Source organism: Cebus imitator, unplaced genomic scaffold, assembly GCF_001604975.1.
Source record: "Cebus imitator isolate Cc_AM_T3 unplaced genomic scaffold, Cebus_imitator-1.0 Scaffold298, whole genome shotgun sequence".
Taxonomy (NCBI): Eukaryota; Metazoa; Chordata; class Mammalia; order Primates; family Cebidae; genus Cebus; species Cebus imitator.
Window position 1 is genome coordinate 372,939 of NW_016107613.1, and position 10,454 is coordinate 383,392.

Below are 10,454 nucleotides of genomic sequence, written 5' to 3' on the forward strand. Positions count from 1 at the left end.
AGTCTTCCCAGAAATTATATTTAAACTCTATTAGAATCATGGTAATCATTTCACTTTATCAAGCATGTTTATGTCCTCTGCAGTTTTCTTCCTTCTGTGTCTGTTTGTAAGTTCTAAACTCTTGCCATGGGATATGCAATTCTGCTTTACAGAGATACATGACTAAAAGAAACTCAATCACCTCCATTACATGTGAATTTCATTTCATTTTTACATTTGTTAACTAATTTCCTAGGTTTTACTGAATGCCAACTACACGGTCAGATTGGAGGCATTGGGAGGGTCACGAAGTGAGTATATCTTCAAAATCTTCAAAAGGCAAACAAATCAGTTGCATTCTTCTTAAGCAAGATGCATGTTGTTAGGTAAAACAAGGTAAGGGCACTAGAAAGGGTTTAATACAGATCCAAATAGAAGACTACACAAATTCATATGGAAACTAAAATAGGCTACTCTGAATATTGGAGAAGCTGCAAGTGAACTTGGATGGAAAACTCTCTAATGCTGATTATACCTTCTTAGTACTGGTATTCCTGCTTTCATTTCCTTTTTCAAATTGCTGAGAAGGGATTAAAACAAACATGTCTTTGAGTTGACTCTGTTGTATAGGCTGATAGGATTTGTTTCTGTTTGTTTACTTTTGTATGGTTTTAATTTTCCTGGAGGGAATTTGGGGCCAAGTAATAATCACTGTTTTCCATTTTAGGAGAAACTTGTCTTCTGTATATCACTAAAACTTCGACAATTATTATTATTTTTTTTTTGCAGGGAAGAAAGTTATGTGATTGGAAATTCTATCATCTGTATTTTTTGTTAAGTACTTTGGAGGCAAATTCATGTAAATTCACTTAAATAGGGTGTTTGCTTACAATGCACTGTTGGGGAGACTTTTTCTAAATTAGAGGCCAAGCTGCAGAAGAAAAACCTTTAGAAATTAATACCAGCTAATTAATCCAGCTCATTAGCCTAAAACCTCACTGAATGCTGAGAGTGCTGCTAATGTAATAAGCTTCCCAGTTAATGGAGTCAAAGCTAACTTCAAAGATGGCTAGTACCTCATTCGTTAACTTAATCAACTCTCTGGGCACCTCATAGGCAACAAATTCTGGTAGAAGAGCAATAAAGATGCAGTGGATGTTCAGTTCTGTTATCCCCTTACTGGCTTAAAAGTTAAAATTTGGATAACTGTTGAGTGCACATATAGTACACATTCCCACCTCTAAATAGCAATAGGACAAGACAAACAAATGCTATAGAGAAATATTTGTCAAAATGAAAGTTTAAAATTGTCCGAAGAGTCCAACCAGTATAAAAAGCCAACATCTAGTATGTTGAGTATTGTGCATTTTACATGCTCCATCTACTATACGCATTTTAGCCCATAAGAAAAGAAATGGAAATGAGGCATCAATTTGCACTATTATCTTCTTGTTTTCCTTTTAAGATTTTCTAAAATAAAAAAATGAAAACATTTTACAACGTTAATTGGAAGGTAAATTGGAGTTAGTAATTAAAGATCAGGACTCAAATTTCCATCTTAGTACAGAGCAGTTAACATGTTTTTTTATACTTAAGTTCTGGGGTACATGTGCAGGTTATGCAGGATTGTTACATAGATATATACATGCCATGGTGGTTTGCTGCATCCACTCCCCTGTCACCTACATTAGGTGTTTCTCCTAATGTTATCCCTCCCCAATCCCCTCAGCCCCTGCTATCCCTCCCCTAGTCCCGCCAACCCCCAACAGGCCCTAGTGTGTGATGTTTCCCTCCCTGTGTCCATGTGTTCTCATTGTTCAACACCCACTTATGAGTGAGAATATGCAGTGTTTGGTTTTCCAAAACGATTAACTTTTGAGCTCAAGGTACTTTCTCAAAATAGTGTTGTAAAATAAGTTTTCTAGTCATCAGAATAATCAATTTTTGGTTGTCTTGGAGCTCTTTTATCCTTGCAAAACTTCCTTCCCATGACCAGAACTGTTAAGTTGATTCAACTTACTCTGTATAAATATTGGACATTGTAAGTATAGTAAAATGTTTCAGGGATATAGACTACTAAGATAAAATAATCAAGACCTTTTCATATATTTTATGACCCCATAATACAGAACCTCTTGGTAATAGAAGCTGCTCTGTTTGTTTTACTGTATAACAAACCACACCCAAACTGATTGGTCTACAACAGACAATGTACATTTGAGTCTGTTGGTGTTGGCAATATGAGCTAGGCTTAGCTGAGCAATTCTGCTTATCCAGGACCTTTTGTGGACTTTGCTGTGGTGCACATGTGCTTGTGATGAACTCCTATGAGTTCTAGGGGAGGCTGGCTGGTCTAAGATGCCATAATCACCCCACATAGCTTCCATCCTCTGGCAAAATAGCCCAAGCATGTTCACAGGGTAATGGCTAGATAGGTTAGGTTCCTAGAACTCACACAATGTCACTGTCACTGTGTTCTATTGGCCAAGAGAAATTATAGGCCCAGGCTGTATTCTAGGTAAAGGAAAGTAGACACCACACCTTTTTGTGAGGGGACCTAGAAATAACTATAGCCACAATGTAATCTACCATGAGTGGAATATGTAAAACTTGGGAGCTGTCACAGTTACGTGTCTGTCAGGTGTAGGAAGCCATTTTGCAGCCTGAAACTATCAGACCTGTTTGATTGACAGAACCCTGATGACGTTTGTGTTCCTAGGTTCAGTTGTTCCTAATACTCAGTGGTATCTTTGTTCGTCCTTCAGTTTAGCCATTATGTCCTTTCCTGTATTCTATGAGCCAATTAAATTTCCCTTTTGTCTAAGTTAAATGAGTTGAGGCTCTATTTGATTAATCAAAGTTCCTGACAAAAATCGTGACCCAAACTTATTTACATGTACTTTTCCTTGCACATTCTTATCACATACTAATATAGCCAGAATATCTAATGGCTAAGATATATTCATTTAGTTATTGACCTTCATTTTAAAATTAATTTTACTTTCAATAAGCAAAGTGTCTATCTTCATTAAGCAATTCAATTGCATTGAATTCTTCATCTGGATTTATATGCTGGTGCTTTGTAAATGGCCTAAGTAGTTAGACACTATCCTTTAATTCTGAAAATTAGAGACCAAATGTCATTTAGAAAATTGAAAATCAACTTTTTATGACTTCAATTGAAAGAACTCATGCTGAAATGTGAACAATGTTCATGAAAAGTTAATAAATAAGACTAATGATAGTTCATGGTAATTTTAGAATGATCCGACCCTTAAATGACTTACAACTAATGCTAATACCTTTGAGAAAAGAGGGTCACAATATTGGAATTTCATGCTTATAACAAAACTGAACTTCAAAAGCCTTTCGTGATCACATATATCAAGAGTCCATTTCACATTGTTCTCTCATCTACTGTACAAACACATTCAGTTCTCATTTTAAATATAATTATGATAGATGTAGAATTATGAGATCCAAATCCATTTCCAGATTGTGAAACTCCACAAAGTCCTCTATAATTTTACCTTTCCTCCCAACAGTGAAAAATATGCTCTCTCCCTGACTTCTCTTTTGGAATCACTAACATTATGAACCCCAATAGTTGAAAAAAATTGTCATTTTTTACTTTTCAGTGTATTTGAAGAAAAACATCCTCTGACCAAATGATAAATGATGTTTTTAGAAAACCAGAACATACACAAAAGTTTCTAAGCTTCTTAGCACAGAAAATAGGACTGAAGGGCTTGTTAATGAGTCAATCTGTGACCCATCCTGTGTGTGCATCTCTCTAATGGAAACTGTAAGACAAAAGACATATCACCGTTCAAGAAAGACACTGTCAGTGTTGAGTAAAACTCCAGTGTGACTATGTCCCTTCAATGTATTCCTTCTTTTTTCAGTATCAGGGAGGAATATTTTTAGGGTTCTCTGAAATTTATACAGGTCAGAGAACCCTGAGAGTATTCACTATTATCCCTTTTCAGAGGAGTTACCTGAAGCTCAAGAGGATTGAAGTGACTTATAATTAGTCATAATGGTTCCTCCTCTTCATAACCTATTTATTTGAGATTTAGTTATAAAATATCACTGTATGAAAGAAAAATATAATGTGATTTAAGTGAAAGTGCTCATATACTTCAGAGTGGCAAATGGCAGAATTTAGGAATAGTAGAATATATTTCTCTAAGTGATTTTTAACTCCTATGCTCCACACCCATTATCTGTAAATAAAGTGTAGCTTCCAGTGCAGTCAATGAGCAGTCAAGTGTGCTAACGAGGACATCTTTAAATAGTGTTTTTCTGCTGTGCTATAAAGTAGAGCTGATCAGAGAGCTGATGGAACACAGAACCGTTTGGAGAGGCTCTGAGAACACATTTACAAAAATACCAAATCTGAATTAAGCAAAACTTAAGAATACTTTGTTTTTTCTGCTGGAAAGGAAACAATAACACACACAGGGGCCCAGGTGGTTAATGTACTGTACACTATTACTACAACATATAAGACCTCAGTCTCTAAGTTCCTCAGAAACCAGGAATTCAGTTGATTACATAGTGCCCTATGGAATAGACTTTAAGAGTAAAAGAGCAAACATTTCAGATATTCTTTCAAAGCTTGCCAATTTACTTGGTTCTTGAATTCTTGCTATTGGTCTGTTGTGCAGGAGAGAACTTTACAATGGTTTTTACCCTGCAAGAGGCTTTAAGCCTGTCTCAGTTACAATAGAGAAAATGATATGAGCCCCCTTTTTTTTAGTGGTATAAAAAAATAAACTACCACTATAATAGTTAAACAAATGTTCTGAGTTTGGGAATGGTATAATATATAAACCTAAAGCTTTGCAGTTAATGCATGTCCCTTGACATTTAAGTTAACTTAATTTGAAGAGAAATGCTATGATTTCTTAGCTACAAAATTGTTCTCTCCCACTACAGGTAAATTTGAAAGGCTTTAAGTAAACATTGCAAATTCAATAAGGTTCACTTATGAGCTACTTATTTTCATCTGTAAAGTCACCTGGTTGTGCAAAAATATCCCTCAGGCCCTGACTTCCTCTCACATTCACTGTTGTATACACGTCTGTGAATTCAAGTAGCTCCTCTTCGTGACGACCATTGACAGTGCTATAAGACTGTAAACAGAGCCACAACTCATATTTAATGTTCATTTTGGTATCTTTTAGTAATTTGGCTAATTTGCAGAAAATTAGTCATTTCTTTAAGTGAAAGTGTAGAACTAATGTTTTATACTCAGTGAATTTTTCCATTTGAAAATAATTTGCTAAATTTTTATGTGATTTTCAAGTTATGTTACTTCACCCTTTAACAAGACAGTACAAATGGGCTGTATTACCCTTAGGAAGTCCTTTTTCAAAACGTTCTCCCTGCTGAAATGTCAGCACAAAGTTTCTTCTTACATTTCTATGCTTTCTTGGAGTTTTAGTGACCCATGACACCAATCACACATATCTCCAGGAATCTGACACACTGAAAAATCCTATGAGGTTTCCTAAAATAGAACCCACTGATCAACATTTTACGTGTGAACCGGTACTTATTGAAAGAGGTCTCACTGATTAAGAAATAATAAAAGCAAAACAAAATGAAACAATAGATTTGGGGTGAGGTAGAGTAGACCTAACTTTTATTTGTATTTAGTGATTTGGGCACATCACCTTACAGTCTGCTCATAGCTCTCTCTGTCAGCACAGCAATTAAGGTCCAATTTTTAAAATGTCTCTTTATCATCAATCATAACTCTGACCTAGTATTCATTTTTTGCAACTCTTTAAAATAATAGAATGGTATATTTAAGATTTTATCAATAGCTTGTTTGATGAGAAATACTCTTGTTACTATTTCGTAAAAGACTTCCTGAAAATAGTTTTTACCTTCCTTTAGAAGTAAAGCAACAACAAAACAGAAACAAAGCATTACCTATTGACTTAATTATCCAACTTACTGTGAAAAACAGTGAATTATATGAGTTAATAGAGAAGGAATAGTAAAAACGGAATGAGACTTTATCTAGGCTATTGCCAATCACTGTAAATAAATTGTAATCTAAATATGTGCTTTGACCAAGTATTTTTCAAAAACATCTTTTACTATTCCTAATTTTCAAAATTTACAGTGTGACTCAGGATACACATTGATATGCACACACATAAATTTAAAACAAAACTCTCATGAAACAACTTATCCTTACTCTATACTCTGTTACTTTCTATTCGAGCTAATTTAATTTTTTAATGCTTATTTGGATTCACTAAATTGATTTCATAACCTACTAATGAGTTGTAATTGTCCATAGAAAACATTGCTTTAATCTAAATCTTAAAAACTGTGAGGAGGTGACTTGCATCTTAATAAGCATACAGGTGTTAAAAACATAATTATCATACAAATAGACAGTGAATTTGTGTCAAAGTCGTGTTAATCATGTTAGTAAAAATGCCAGCAAGGAAATACTAGAGATAGTTTTAAAAGCATTTGAGGAACTTGAATAGTAAACAGAGGAATGACTTCTAAAAATGTTTGCTGAATTATATTTAAGGCTGGTTAACTCCCTACAATATAGGGAGCCATAAGACCTTTGGTGCTTAATTTTCTAGTAAATTATAAAATCAAAACAATCGTATCTGCACTTTTAGACACAGAAGAATTCAAACATAGTTCATTGGAAGACTGACAAAATATCTGTTATTTTAAGAAAGAAATTTTGGTAAGAATGCTAACTCGACATAGAATTCTTAACTGATACAAGTTATTTTAAGAAAGAATTTTTAGAAAGGATGCTAACTGCATATAGGGTTGTGAACTAAGTTTATGCAAAGGCTAAGATATTGCCGTGGTATCACAGAAACAGCAATGTTAGGAAGTAGCTACCACCCTTAGCCTCTTGCAGGGCTGAGGGAACAAAAGGAAGATCATTAAGACTTATAAGCTTGGAGGAGAGGCTTTGTGGTGGTGACCTCAAACCTCTCTGATGCTAGTGCTGGTATCTCTGAGGAGGGGTTGATGAGATCAAACGTTTTGAATATATGGCAAATGTTGGAAATACTGCAAATAGGCAGCACCTGCTGCTATGGGAATAAACTGATATAGTCAGAAAGAAGAATGCCAGTAGGGTAAATCCTGGAGCAGGAAGAAACAGAGGAAACCAACAATGGGCGCAATTCCACTCTCCCTGCTAAGCTTTACCATCTCCCTCCACTGGCAAAGCCTAACATAAAACCACAAACAAAGCAGATACGTGGTTTGCAAAGTCCCAACCTCAGCATTCTAAAAGCAACCACAGAAGGGAAGTCAAAGCTGAGAGTCAATAGTTTAAAACCTGCCACATCTTCTAACCTGAGAGGGCAGTGGGGCCTTTGCACATTTATCATTGTGGATTGTTTATCAAGAGTGTCAAATTGTATCTAGCAAGTATGAGAAATATTCTAGCATGAGAGCAAGAAGTAAACAAACATCATTTGCCTTTTTCTAAATTTGGAATACATTTTATCAGAAATTTGTGGTTTAATAAAATGCTCCACCAAAATTCAAAATTATTATAACTGACATTTTCTGCTTTTTAAATTAATGGAATTTCTACAGACCATTGTTCAGATTTATTATGCTAACATTAGACACACATTTGGCCTGCTGACTTGAAAATCAATAATATTACATATTATGAACATAAAGATGTGCCTTCTCCCATGATTCTAGAGTTCTTTGGTCCAGTATTGATATGGGATAAAGTATTAGAAATAATCTATGGGAAATTGTGATTGTTTTTTGAAACTAAATAAAAGTTGTGTATGATGATAGTAAAGATTTCAATTGTATATAGATCTCAAATAAGAAGTTACGTATATGCTTATATATATCAATAAAAATAAAAATAGATCATACTATATATTCTTTCTCACCTGAATTTTTTTCTATTTAATACTGTATCTTGCCATATTACAACAGAGATCTTCCCCTATATTTTTAAGGTCTGTATTCAAAGGTAGGATCTACATAATTAATTTTAAAATTCCTGGGGCATTTAAGTTGTTTCTAACTTTCTGTTATTGCAATGGCTAGCTAGCTAGCTAGGGCAATGAAAACTTGACATATATTATTTTATGTACAAAGTATATACATATAATATGCTGACAAAACAATATTGAGTTATATAGTAATCATTATTTTGTTAATGTTTATTTGTGGTTGAATTTGTAGTTGACTTGAAACAGCATGAAAGAGAACAAAAATAGAATCTGATGAGTGCTGTCCAATCTTTCCAAAGCAATTTTATAATCAACCAATCTTTCTGTTTCTCATATCCAGATGCCACACCATGTGAAGCCCTTGCCATATTACAGCTATGACCAGCCTGTGATTGGGTACTGCCAGGCCCACCAGCCTCTCCATGTCACCAAGGGCTATGAGACAGTGTCTCTGGAGCAAGATGAAAGCACCGGCCTGGAGCTAGGGCAAGACCACAGCTTCATCGCCACCATCGCCAGGTCGGCAGCACCGGCCATTTACCTTGAGAGAATTGCAAACTAACGCTGAAGCCAACTCCTCATTGGGGAACTCCACGGGGGGAGGGAGGGCCTTCATCTTAAAGGAGAGTGGGTGTCTGAAATCGTGCAATCAAGCAAGCTCATCGTTCCTGTTAAAACATTTATGGCATAGAGAAAAGGAAAAGATAAAACCAAACTGCTTAAAAAGGGTAGCGAATGCACCTGCAGCATAACTGGGAGAACTGCAGAACTTTCTTTGCTTTAAAACGTAAACGAACAAAAATGCTCCCGGATGTAAATAGTAAGAGTGTCAAGTTCTTATAAAAATAGATTTCACCCTAGCTACATATAGGTTTGTTTGTGTATTTGATTTTTCCACACTGCATGGTTCCTGAGCTGGAGAACCACAGGAGGGCAAATAAACAGGGGTGGGTGGGAAGTTGGGGAAACAGCAGGTTTCCTCTTTTGGTATTTGTAACTCTCACAGACTTTATTTAAATTGTTTTTATTTTCTTTTAAAATGCTGTTTGTTCTTGTTTTGTTTGTTTTAAGTTGTTTTTTTTTTTTTCCTGGTCAAGTTTCTAATACAAAACATAAGCATTAAAGCTTATGTTGTATCAAAAGAAAATGTGTTTTACCACGGACCACAGATAAAGTTGACCACAAAGTTCCATAAAACTACTGGAAAGAAAACTCAGTAAGTCTGGGTGAATGACTCTTCATGACAAATGCCATATGTGGCACATGATAGAAGGAGTTTTGTTTTGTCCAGTTGGCAGCCTTCACTGTGTAGGATGTCTGAGAGAGCCTTGAAGATCTCCGAATGACAAGATCAGCAGAATCATTCTCATGTGGACTAAGGCTATAAAAGAGCCATGGCCATGTGCTCAATGAATGAAACTGCCAAGCTGACAAATTTCTAAACACAAGATAATGTGTAACCTTGCTTTTTAAATTAATTATCAATTAGATTTTGTGTAGTTTTTATCAATAAAAGAAAAAATGTTGAAAAACAAATATATTATTTTGTGGTTGGTGTACCACAGCCCACCTAAGGCAGAGTGCTTTATCTGTATACCTATGATGGAATGCTTCCAGTCTATATCACGGCACTTCGATAAGAATCAAGTGGTATCTATCAAGTGCTTTCTGTGTGTTCCATGGTCAGATAGGAAGGCAGATATGAAGTGTAGAAAATGTGGTTTATGATGGTTTGGCTATGTCCCCACCCAAATCTCATCTGAAATTATAATTCTTCTAATCCCCACGTGTTGTGGGAGGGACCCAGCGGGAGTTAACTTAATCATGGGGTGGTTACCTCTGTGCTATTCTCGTGATAGTGTGATAGTGAGTAAGTTCTCACAAGGTCTAATGGTTTTATAAGGGCTTCCCCCTTAGCTTGGCTCTCATACTTCTCCTTGCTCCAGCCATGTGAAGAAGGACATGTTTGCTTCCTCTTCCACCATGACCGTAAGTTTCCTGAGTCCTCTGCAGCCATGCTGAACTGTGAGTTGATTAAAACTCTTTCCTTTATAAATTACACAGTCTTGGATATGTTTTTATTAGAAGCATGAAAATGCCCCAATACATTTCACAATTATTTTCAGAGATAAGTGACATTGCTCTAATAAAATTATAAAACAATATGAGAAAAAGTAAGTATCCATGGAAGGGTTAGAGGTTGTCAGATCTTATAGAAGTGAAAGAACTGTGTGAAAATTTATTATTGTCTAGAAAGATGGATTACATCTCCTATTTTTTAACAAAGGAGATCATTGCATGCACATCAGTTGAGACATTTTCTCTCAACTTCTTTAGTGTTGTAACACTATATCTTAGCAATTCTTTAACTGTGGACATTCTCCTGATGTGTTCACTGGTGTTATTTGCCTGTTTTTTTTTTTAAACTAAGTGATACTATGAAATTTATTTCACCCTTTATTTGGATAACTTTCATATTTTAAGGAA

General features: G+C 35.3%; 1 long non-coding RNA gene across 1 annotated transcript; it reads left to right on the forward strand.

The window, feature by feature from the left end:
• Positions 1 to 233: 233 nt before the first annotated feature.
• LOC119467513 lies at positions 234 to 9,541 on the forward strand. Its single transcript, XR_005196052.1, has 2 exons — positions 234 to 290; positions 8,308 to 9,541. It is a non-coding gene; the product is annotated as an uncharacterized LOC119467513 (long non-coding RNA).
• Positions 9,542 to 10,454: the final 913 nt, after the last annotated feature.